The sequence below is a fragment of the Engystomops pustulosus genome, chromosome 10, assembly GCF_040894005.1.
Source record: "Engystomops pustulosus chromosome 10, aEngPut4.maternal, whole genome shotgun sequence".
In the NCBI taxonomy this organism is placed as follows: Eukaryota; Metazoa; Chordata; class Amphibia; order Anura; family Leptodactylidae; genus Engystomops; species Engystomops pustulosus.
Window position 1 is genome coordinate 40,487,492 of NC_092420.1, and position 12,674 is coordinate 40,500,165.

Sequence of the window (12,674 nt, forward strand, 5' to 3'; positions counted from 1 at the left end):
GACCGAAGTGGGACAATTTATTAGGGGTTGGATTTCAATTAGGCACAGTCTGCCAGTTTCTTTTTATTTTACGTTTATTTTTTCATAACTCAGCGTCATCTCATCTGGCATAGCAGTGTGCTTTCATACTTGGCTAGAAAATAGCCATAGGAGAATCCAAACGGCTTACCTAGGCCTACAATAGCGTTATATATTTTATTTCTGGTTGATCTGCTGGTGGCTGGCCTTGCTGTAGTGCATCTACTACCATATTGTGAGGAATTTGCAGTGAGACTTGCGACCGTTGTGTTTAGCGCTTAGTGACGCACATATCCATCGCAAAGACCGAAGTGGGACAATTTATTAGGGGTTGGATTTCAATTAGGCACAGTCTGTCATTGACTTTTTATTTTACGTTTATTTTTTCATAACTCAGCGTCATCTCATCTGGCATAGCAGTGTGCTTTCATACTTGGCTAGAAAATAGCCATAGGAGAATCCAAACGGCTTACTTAGGCCTACAATAGCGTTATATATTTTATTTCTGGTTGATCTGCTGGTGGCTGGCCTTGCTGTAGTGCATCTACTACCATATTGTGAGGAATTTGCAGTAAGACTTGCGACCGTTGTGTTTAGCGCTTAGTGACGCACATATCCATCGCAAAGACCGAAGTGGGACAATTTATTAGGGGTTGGATTTCAATTAGGCACAGTCTGCCAGTTTCTTTTTATTTTACGTTTATTTTTTCATAACTCAGCGTCATCTCATCTGGCATAGCAGTGTGCTTTCATACTTGGCTAGAAAATAGCCATAGGAGAATCCAAACGGCTTACCTAGGCCTACAATAGCGTTATATATTTTATTTCTGGTTGATCTGCTGGTGGCTGGCCTTGCTGTAGTGCATCTACTACCATATTGTGAGGAATTTGCAGTGAGACTTGCGACCGTTGTGTTTAGCGCTTAGTGACGCACATATCCATCGCAAAGACCGAAGTGGGACAATTTATTAGGGGTTGGATTTCAATTAGGCACAGTCTGCCAGTTTCTTTTTATTTTACGTTTATTTTTTCATAACTCAGCGTCATCTCATCTGGCATAGCAGTGTGCTTTCATACTTGGCTAGAAAATAGCCATAGGAGAATCCAAACGGCTTACCTAGGCCTACAATAGCGTTATATATTTTATTTCTGGTTGATCTGCTGGTGGCTGGCCTTGCTGTAGTGCATCTACTACCATATTGTGAGGAATTTGCAGTGAGACTTGCGACCGTTGTGTTTAGCGCTTAGTGACGCACATATCCATCGCAAAGACCGAAGTGGGACAATTTATTAGGGGTTGGATTTCAATTAGGCACAGTCTGTCATTGACTTTTTATTTTACGTTTATTTTTTCATAACTCAGCGTCATCTCATCTGGCATAGCAGTGTGCTTTCATACTTGGCTAGAAAATAGCCATAGGAGAATCCAAACGGCTTACTTAGGCCTACAATAGCGTTATATATTTTATTTCTGGTTGATCTGCTGGTGGCTGGCCTTGCTGTAGTGCATCTACTACCATATTGTGAGGAATTTGCAGTAAGACTTGCGACCGTTGTGTTTAGCGCTTAGTGACGCACATATCCATCGCAAAGACCGAAGTGGGACAATTTATTAGGGGTTGGATTTCAATTAGGCACAGTCTGCCAGTTTCTTTTTATTTTACGTTTATTTTTTCATAACTCAGCGTCATCTCATCTGGCATAGCAGTGTGCTTTCATACTTGGCTAGAAAATAGCCATAGGAGAATCCAAACGGCTTACCTAGGCCTACAATAGCGTTATATATTTTATTTCTGGTTGATCTGCTGGTGGCTGGCCTTGCTGTAGTGCATCTACTACCATATTGTGAGGAATTTGCAGTGAGACTTGCGACCGTTGTGTTTAGCGCTTAGTGACGCACATATCCATCGCAAAGACCGAAGTGGGACAATTTATTAGGGGTTGGATTTCAATTAGGCACAGTCTGTCATTGACTTTTTATTTTACGTTTATTTTTTCATAACTCAGCGTCATCTCATCTGGCATAGCAGTGTGCTTTCATACTTGGCTAGAAAATAGCCATAGGAGAATCCAAACGGCTTACTTAGGCCTACAATAGCGTTATATATTTTATTTCTGGTTGATCTGCTGGTGGCTGGCCTTGCTGTAGTGCATCTACTACCATATTGTGAGGAATTTGCAGTGAGACTTGCGACCGTTGTGTTTAGCGCTTAGTGACGCACATATCCATCGCAAAGACCGAAGTGGGACAATTTATTAGGGGTTGGATTGAAATTAGGCACAGTCTGCCATTTACTTTTTATTTTACGTTTATTTTTTCATAACTCAGCGTCATCTCATCTGGCATAGCAGTGTGCTTTCATACTTGGCTAGAAAATAGCCATAGGAGAATCCAAACGGCTTACTTAGGCCTACAATAGCGTTATATATTTTATTTCTGGTTGATCTGCTGGTGGCTGGCCTTGCTGTAGTGCATCTACTACCATATTGTGAGGAACTTGCAGTGAGACTTGCGACCGTTGTGTTTAGTGCTTAGTGACGCACATATCCATCGCAAAGACCGAAGTGGGACAATTTATTAGGGGTTGGATTTCAATTAGGCACAGTCTGCCATTTACTTTTTATTTTACGTTTATTTTTTCATAACTCAGCGTCATCTCATCTGGCATAGCAGTGTGCTTTCATACTTGGCTAGAAAATAGCCATAGGAGAATCCAAACGGCTTACTTAGGCCTACAATAGCGTTATATATTTTATTTCTGGTTGATCTGCTGATGGCTGGCCTTGCTGTAGTGCATCTACTACCATATTGTGAGGAATTTGCAGTGAGACTTGCGACCGTTGTGTTTAGCGCTTAGTGACGCACATATCCATCGCAAAGACCGAAGTGGGACAATTTATTAGGGGTTGGATTTCAATTAGGCACAGTCTGCCATTTACTTTTTATTTTACGTTTATTTTTTCATAACTCAGCGTCATCTCATCTGGCATAGCAGTGTGCTTTCATACTTGGCTAGAAAATAGCCATAAGAGAATCCAAACGGCTTACTTAGGCCTACAATAGCGTTATATATTTTATTTCTGGTTGAGCTGCTGGTGGCTGGCCTTGCTGTAGTGCATCTACTACCATATTGTGAGGAATTTGCAGGGAGACTTGCGACCGTTGTGTTTAGCGCTTAGTGACGCACATATCCATCGCAAAGACCGAAGTGGGACAATTTATTAGGGGTTGGATTGAAATTAGGCACAGTCTGCCATTTACTTTTTATTTTACGTTTATTTTTTCATAACTCAGCGTCATCTCATCTGGCATAGCAGTGTGCTTTCATAGTTGGCTAGAAAACAGCCCTAGCAATAGGATAGCATCGTTTGGTTTTAAAAACTAAAAAACACAAAAAAAAATAAATAAATTAAGGTTATAACTTTCATTTTTAAAATGTTTAACCCGAGGGCTAGGGGTAGAGGACGAGGGCGGGGACGTGGGCGTCCAACTACTGCAGGGGTCAGAGGCCGTGGTCCTGGGCGGGGTGAGACACCACCTGCTGATGAGGGAGCAGGGGATCGCCGCAGAGCTACACTCCCTAGGTTCATGTCTGAAGTTACTGGGACTCGTGGTAGAGCACTGTTGAGGCCAGAACAGTGCGAACAGGTGATGTCGTGGATTGCCGACAATGCTTCGAGCAATTTGTCCACCAGTCAGTCTTCCACGCAGTCCACCCATGTCACCGAAATAGGCACTCCTCCAGCTCCTGCACCTCAGCCTCCTCCCCCCCCAGTCTGCCCCCTCCCAGGAAAATTTGGCATTTGAACCGGCATACTCTGAGGAACTGTTTTCTGGACCCTTCCCACAGTCACAAACCACTTGTCCGGTTGCTGCTGAGCAATTTTCCGATGCCCAGGTTTTCCACCAGTCGCAGTCTGTGGGTGATGATGACCTTCTTGACGTAGTGGAAGAAGTGTGTAAAGAGGTGTCCGACGATGAGGAGACACGGTTGTCAGACAGTGGTGAAGTTGTTGTCCGGGCAGGAAGTCCGAGGGGGGAGCAGACTGAGGGATCGGAGGATGATGAGGTGACAGACCCAAGCTGGGTTGAGAGGCCGGGTGAACACAGTGCTTCTGAGACGGAGGAGAGTCCTCGACCAGAACAGGTTGGAAGAGGCAGTGGTGGGGCCAGACGGAGAGGCAGGGCCAGAGCTGGTGCATCAGCGCCAAATGTGTCACGTAGTGAAGCTCCCGTGGCGAGGGCTCCCGCGGCGAGGGCTAGATTTTCAGAAGTCTGGAGGTTCTTTAAGGAAACACCGGATGACCGACGGACTGTGGTGTGCAACCTTTGCCAAACCAGGATCAGCAGGGGTTCCACCACTACTAGCTTAACTACCACCAGTATGCGCAGGCATATGAATGCTAAACACCCCACTCAGTGGCACCAAGCCCGTTCACCTCCGGCCGTGCACACCACTGCTCCTTCCCCTGTGTCAGCTGATAGTCAGCCCCCTGCCCAGGACCCTGGCACAAAAACCCCATCGTCGCCTCCACGATCCTCCACAGCATCCACCAGCGTTCAGCTCTCCATACCCCAGACGCTGGAGCGGAAAAGGAAATATAGTGCAACCCACCCGCACGCCCAAGCCCTTAATGTCCACATCTCCAGATTGCTTAGCCTGGAGATGCTGCCCTATAGGCTAGTAGAGACCGAGGCCTTTCGCAACCTCATGGCGGCGACCGCCCCTCGGTATTCGGTCCCCAGCCGCCACTACTTTTCCCGATGTGCCGTCCCAGCCCTGCACCAGCACGTGTCAGACAACATCATCCGTGCCCTGACCAACGCCGTTTCTGACAAGGTCCACCTGACCACGGACACGTGGACGAGTGCTGCCGGGCAGGGCCACTATATATCTCTGACGGCACATTGGGTTAACTTGGTGGAGGCTGGGACCGAGTCTGACCCTGCGTCTGGTCATATACTGCCGATGCCGAGGATTGCGGAGCCTACCTCGGTCCAGGTCTTTCAGGCCTACTATGCCTCCTCCTCCTCCCACCCCTCCTCCACCTCCTCCTCCGAACTACCATCCGTGGGCATGGCGCCATCAGTCGCTAGCTCTAGGCACAGCAGCAGTGCCGTCGCTAAGCGACAGCAGGCGGTGCTCAAACTGCTGAGCCTAGGCGATAAAAGGCACACCGCCCAAGAACTATTACAGGGCATCACGGCGCAGACTGATCTGTGGCTGGCACCGCTGAACCTGAAGCCAGGCATGGTTGTGTGTGACAACGGCCGTAACCTGGTGGCGGCTCTGCAACTCGGCAGACTGACACATGTGCCATGCCTGGCCCATGTGTTAAATCTGATAGTTCAGCGTTTCCTCAAGACATACCCCAATCTGTCTGATTTGCTCACGAAGGTGCGCCGCATCTGTGCGCATTTCAGGAAGTCCAGCACAGCGCCGCCTCCAACTGCCCGCTCACCGACTGTTGTGCGACGTGCCCACGAGGTGGAATTCAACATTAACCATGTTATCCAGAGTTTACCAGCAGCGCAGAGCGATTGTAGACTGCCAGATGTCAACTTCCACCAGAACTGGTAGTCAGGTCAGTCAGCTTCCTCAAGTGTACAATGAGGAGTGGACGTGGATGTCTGATATCTGTCAGGTGCTGAGTAACTTCGAGGAGTCAACACAGATGGTCAGTGGCGATGCCGCCATCATCAGCCTCACCATCCCGCTGCTTGGCCTGTTGAAAAACTCTCTGATCAGCATGAAGTCGGAAGCTTTGCGCTCGTCACAAGAGACGGGGGAAGAAGATTCCCTTGTTGATAGCCAAAGCACCCTCAGGTCTGTTTCTCAGCGCATATCGGAGGAGGTGGAGGAGGATGAGGAGGAAGAAGAGGAGAATGTTGGCGAGACACAAGAGGGGACCATTGTTCAGTCCTTCACTGTTCAGCGTGTATGGGCAGAAGAAGAGGAGTTGGAGGAGTTGGAGGAGGAGGAAATGGGCAGTCAGGCCAGTGAGGGGAGTGAATTCTTGCGCGTTGGGACTCTGGCGCATATGGCAGATTTCATGCTAGGCTGCCTATCCCGTGACCCTCGCGTTCAAAGAATTTATTCCAACACCGATTACTGGGTATTCACTCTCCTGGACCCACGGTACAAGCAAAATCTTTCCACTCTCATCCCTGGAGAGGAAAGGAGTGTGAGAATGCATGAATACCAGCAGGCCCTGGTGCACAAGCTGAAACAGTATTTCCCTTCTGACAGCGCTAGCGGCAGAGTGCGTAGTTCTGCGGGACAAGTAGCGAGGGAGAGTAGGCGAGCAGGCAACTTGTCCAGCACTGGCAAGGGTGCGCTTTACAAGGCTTTTGCCAGCTTTATGTCACCCCAGCAAGACACTGTCACCTGTCCCCAGTCTCGGCAGAGTAGGGCTGATCTTTACAGAAAGATGGTGAGGGAGTACGTAGCTGACCATACCATCGTCCTAAATGATCACACAGCTCCCTACAACTACTGGGTTTCAAAGCTGGACATGTGGCACGAACTGGCGCTGTACGCCTTGGAGGTTCTTGCCTGCCCTGCCGCTAGCGTGTTGTCCGAGCGGGTTTTCAGTGCAGCTGGTGGCATCATCACCGATAAGCGTACACGCCTGTCGACTGACAGCGCTGACAGGCTGACGCTTATTAAGATGAATAAAGCCTGGATTTCTCATAATTTCCAATCTCCACCAGGTGAAGGAAGCTCAACCTGAATAATTTATGCACTCCTCCTCCTCATTTTCCTCCTTCTCCTCCTCTTTGTACACTAAAGCAGAGGAAACTGGCTATTTTTTGACAGGGCCCACTGGCTCTAGCTATAGTACTTTATGCATTTAATTTTTCTGGAGGGCCACCTACCCGGTCCTCTGTTTTAAACAATTTTTGGGACTGCCACATACAAGCACTCAATCTATTCAATTTTTCTGGAGGGCCACCTACCTGCTCCTCTGGTTTGAAAACTTTTTTGGACTGCCACATACAGGCACTCAATCTATACAGGCCTCCACACGTTGTCTCCATTGCTACCTCCAAAAGTCGTCCATATAGCTGCCTCCATACATCGTCCCCTTATCAAACGAGGTGTGTCAGGCAGAAATTTGGGTTGTTTTCATGGATTCCACATCAAAGTTGTTAACTTTGTCGCCACCCTGCTGTGTTATCCACAAAATATACTGGCAAACTTTAATGATTAACCGATATTATTTCAGCGCTTCTTGCGCATCTGTTGATTACACTGCTGTGTAATCCACAAAATATACTGCCAAACTTTTACCATTTACGGATATTATTTCAGCGCTTCTTGCGCATCTGTTTACATTCCCCTCACCCGCCATATCCCAAACTTATAAGAACGCTACTACACTTAACTTGGTGGAGGCTGGGACCGAGTCTGACCCTGGGGCTGGTCATATACTGCCGACGCCGAGGATTGCGGGGCCTACCTCGGTCCAGGTCTCAAAGGCCTACTATACCTCCTCCTCCTCCCACCCCTCCTCCACCTCCTCTGAATTACCATCCGTGGGCATGGCGCCATCAGTCGGTAGCTCTAGGCACAGCAGCAGTGCCGTCGCTAAGCGACAGCAGGCGGTGCTCAAACTGCTGAGCCTAGGCGATAAAAGGCACACCGCCCAAGAGCTATTACAGGGCATTCCACATCAAATTTGTTAACTTTGTCGCCACCCTGCTGTGTAATCCACAAAATATACTGGCAAACTTTTATCATTTACCGATATTATTTCAGCGCTTCTTGCGCATCTGTTTACATTCCCCTCACCCGCCATATCCCAAACTTATAAGAACGCTACTACACTTGATCTTATACAAAAGGTTCTTAGAAGTGCTGTTTGGGGAGTAGCCTAGAGACAGGGGCTTGGATTGGCGAAAGCTCGCCTGGCAGCGGAGCGCCAGCTCCATCCCAAGATCCAACTAACATAGTTTTAACTGCAGTACCTTTAATCTTCTACTAGTTCACTGCCTCCATACATGGTCCCCTTATCAAACGAGCTGTGTCAGGCAGAATTTTCAGGTGTTTCACCACATACATAGTGGAACTCGGCACGTCTGTCGCCGCCATGCTGGAGACCTGCAGTTGCAATCATAGAAGCGCAATATGGATGCCCCATACTGTCGCTCTTAATCATGGAAGTCCTCTCCATGGCTGCCTCCAAATGTCGTCCCCTTATCAAACGAGCTGTGTCAGGCTCATTTTTCGGGTGTTTCACCAGATACGTTATGGAACTTGGTCACTATGTCGCCACCATGCTGTGTTATCGACTAAATATACCGTCAACCTTTTGTTCACAGAGGAAATAATTTCAGCGCTTCTTGCTCACCTCCTTTGGTTCCTCTCTGCCACCCATTGGTTTGAAGCCTGAGTCCATTTAGGGTATGTCGCCATGCCACTCTCTAGCCTGCCGCTGCTGCCGCTGCCTCTGCTTGCCGTCCCCTATAGTGTCAGGGTCAATTATTGGATGTTTTAGATGCTATCTAGCTTCATTCTGTCACTTTGTCATGGCCATGCTGTTGCCCATAATTTTGGCATAATGGTGCGTTTAAGCAGCCTCAGAGGCATCCATGCATGCTGCCCCTGCTGTTTCCTGTCCATTTCCGTGGTGTTTCCATCCTTTTCTGAGGTTTCCAGGTGTTTGGCCAAGCTTCCCTGTGCAGAGCCTTGGTCCCCTTGAAAAATGCTCGAGTCTCCCATTGACTTCAATGGGGCTCGTTATTCGAGACGAGCACTCGAGCATCGGGAAAAGTTCGTCTCGAATAACGAGTACCTGAGCATTTTAGTGCTCGCTCATCTCTAGTTATTTGTCCAAAAATCCTACTTGTATATTTGAACTACGGAAGCCGCCTGAGGTCAAAAAGAAGATGGCAGCGGCCACAGGAAAGCTCGTTGTCTATTGGAGAGGAACTCTGTGAGACAAATCAGCTCTTATTTGGTGGGAAAAACAAAAGATTGATGTTCTACGAGGTGGGTAAGAATGATTATTTTAATGTTATATCTAAAATTGAGACGGACGGACGTGGTAAGGGGCTATATTTGGAAAGTGTAAAATGAAAGTGGAAAATGATTATTAAGATTAACTCTGTACTGGGATATTATGTACTATGGATGTTCTTAGTAATACATTTTTTTTATAAAATGGTTTCCTGTTTTTTATTTAGCCCATTTGGAGATAATGTATTTAGTTTAAATATCCAAAAGACTTCACGCCTGCATAGCATTTGGAAGCGATTTGGTGCCGTCTCAGGAATATGATCTATTGGAATGATCGAGATAGGGAATTCTATTTAAGGATGATACAATGCACAGTGTTTGGACACTCCGTGTAGGAGAAATTTCTTCTTTACATTTCCCCTGTGTTTATTTAAACGGCTTCTTAAAGACTGTACCGTTCTCCCAACGTACTGCAGATGGCATATCTTACATTCTATCAGATATATTATATATTTAGTGGGACAGCACTGTGCATTGTATCATCCTGAAATAGAATTCCCTATCTCGATCATTCTAATAGATCATATTCCTGAGACGGCACCAAATCGCTTCCAAATGCTATGCAGGTGTGAAGTCTTTTGGATATTTAAACTAAATACATTATCTCCAAATGGGTTAAATGAAATACAGGAAACCATTTTATAATTTTTTTTTTTACTAAGAACATCCATAGTACATAATATCCCAGTGCAGAGTTAATCTTTAATAATCATTTTTCACTTTTCAAATATAGCCCATTACCACGTCCGTCCGTCTCAATTTTAGATATAACATTAAAATAATCATTCTTACCCACCTCGTAGACCATCAATCTTTTGTTCTGATTTGTCTCACGGAGTTCCTTTCCAATAGACAACGAGCTCTCCTCTGGCCGCTGCTATCTTCTTTTTGACCTCAGGCGGCTTCCGTAGTTTAAATATACAAGTAGGATTTTTGGACAAATATCGTCTCCGTAGTCGTAGTTTTTTTCCAGCTTTTTCATTTAGAGTCTCTCATACTAGATTATATATATAACTTAGTCTTACCACCAAGATCGTTTCTTGTTACACCTATATCATGTAACATGTGTAAAAATATTTTGTTATAAACATGTGAATGTATGATCTAATGTGCCACTATCGTATACCGGAAACGGTCATACCAACAGCAACCCATCGCATCACTCATACCCTATCCAATTGATCACCGTTGGTATAAATGAGCATACACTTATACATACTTACCATGAACCAGATGAAGCGCTCAGTCCCAGCGCGAAACGCGTAGTTCTATTTTAATTTATTTTATATTTATTATTGTTATTTTATCATGCAACTTTTTATAAGAAAGTGTTTATAAATAAAATCGGACTTGAAACCAGTACGGCAGTCCAATCTTCCAAGCGTCATACTGAACGCTCACTAAGCACAGAAACAGAGTGCCATTTGACAAGTTCTTCAGTTTGGTCAGACAGTCATCTTCTTTCTTTGTCAGCTTATCTTTCTGAGTATATTTCAGAATTTTTTCAAATTCCTTTCAAACCACTCTCATGAAAGTGTCAATTGCCGGGCACACAGTTGTTGAGGGAAATAACTTTGACCTACTCTTTATACATGATGGTATGGCATTGATGCTTTCTTTTGCTGTACTATGTGATGTACTGACCTGTGATGATTGTTCTGCTTCCAAATCTTTAAGATCTCTTGTTGCATTAAGATCCTGGGATGAAAAGGTAACGGGTGGTAATTCAGTAGAGCTGACATCAGTGTGGTTGTCAGTCATGGTAGGGGAATTAAAATGCCAATGTTTAAAATAGTTTTCTTGCAAATAAATGTAAGTCTTTCACTGCTGTAAACAAATCAAAAATAGGTGATGTTACAAAGGTAAGCCCCTTTGAGAGTAACTGTGTTTCGATGTCCGACAGTACATATGTGGAAAGATTAATTACCTATAGCTGCTGATTATGGTCCTGTGATGTACCTGTACCTTAAGATTATCCTGGGTGATGGCCTCTTCTATTTCCTTGTGATTGGTTAAATTCTCTTTTGCGCTTCTGTTGGAATCTACTGCGCGTCTGCATTCTGAAAGGTACCTCACTTGCGGTTCCATTAGATGAAATGGAGGTTGTCAAAGAGGATCTACTAAGCCCGTCCTTGTTTTTGTTTACCTGCCACCGTTAAACTTTTTGCATCAGATAATCATTTTTGGCACGCTGTAATAAACATATTTTCTGGGTACAAATGTCTTTCTCCCACTCTTCCATGTGTTTGCTGAGATCAGACATAAAACAATTGAATTCTGCTGTCGGAAGCTCATCTTTCAGCCGATTCAATCTTTGTTGCCATTCAATCTCCTGATCCAGTTGTGTAAAATTTTTGTTACCCAGTTCTGTTAATATATATTTTTTAAAGTGTTTATTTTTGCAATTTTTTAAACTTTTTATACATCACAATAAACCAAACATATTGTCACCCGTGCCTCTCGCTCCCCGCAGGCGCCGTGCCAGCTTGTCTCACCTCTCCCGAGTCCCGGCCTCGATCCGTGTTAAAAAAATTTAAAGGGCCAGCGCATCATTGATTGGCGCTGGTCATTTCCCATGAGGCTATTCATATCTGCCTCTCCCATCTAACCCTGCCGGATCTTTGTGCCTCACAGCCTTAGAGAAAGCTCTGTTGCTATTTGCCTGCGTTCCAGTGTCTCCTGCGTTCCTGACTCCCTCCGTGTTCCTGTGTTACCTGACCTCCTCCGTGTTCCCGTGTACCAGTGTTCCTCCGTGCTGCTGTCGTGTGTGCTGTGTTCCCGTACCCTTCTGCTTGGACCTCCTGTTGCTGACCCTGGATTGGACTCTGACGTTGCATCTCTGCTGCCTGCCCTGACCCTGTGCCTGGACTGTGTCCTCGAGTTTGACTAGTGTTTCTGTACTTCAACCTTGGCCACCACTGCAGACAGGTCACGCCTGAGGAACGACCTGGTGGTACCACGCCACAGCTTGTCTAACCCGCTTTCGGGATCTGGTGAAAACCGGGTACCACTTAGACTCCGGTCCCAGGTAGTGGCTTGAGTCATCGTCTGCAGTGGTCCAGAGGATCCACATCCCGTAAGCCTGACACATATTAATGTGAGGGAATAGAATCCCCTTTCTATTGTGTTATCTCACCATGTGTTTTACATTGGCTCTATTGATAGAAAAGACCTCTAAGCATAGTACCATCCCCCGCGCACACAGATCATTTTACAGATTTATCCTGTTCAAGGCAAAGGAATGCAAGCATGCTCAGTAATGTTTCTTTGTCCCAAGAACCTATAAAAACTCTCTGCTACCTCAATAAAGTGGAATGCTCAAACACATGAGGGTCTGAGTGGTTGACCGAGCAGCTCGTAGTATACAATGATTTGGACCCACATCACATCAGAGATAGATATATTTCTCTAACATTAACAGAGTTGTCAGCTGTTACATACTTTTCCACCACCTTACAGAGGAATTAATATCATTAACAGATACTAATCAGGATGTTACATGATCCATGAAATACCTGAGAGACAAACCATTGCAGCCGGACCAATCTGCTAAGACATAAATAAAACTGACACTTAGACAGACACACACTCGCACACACATACCGAAACACACAGTCTCCTTCTTTATTGGAT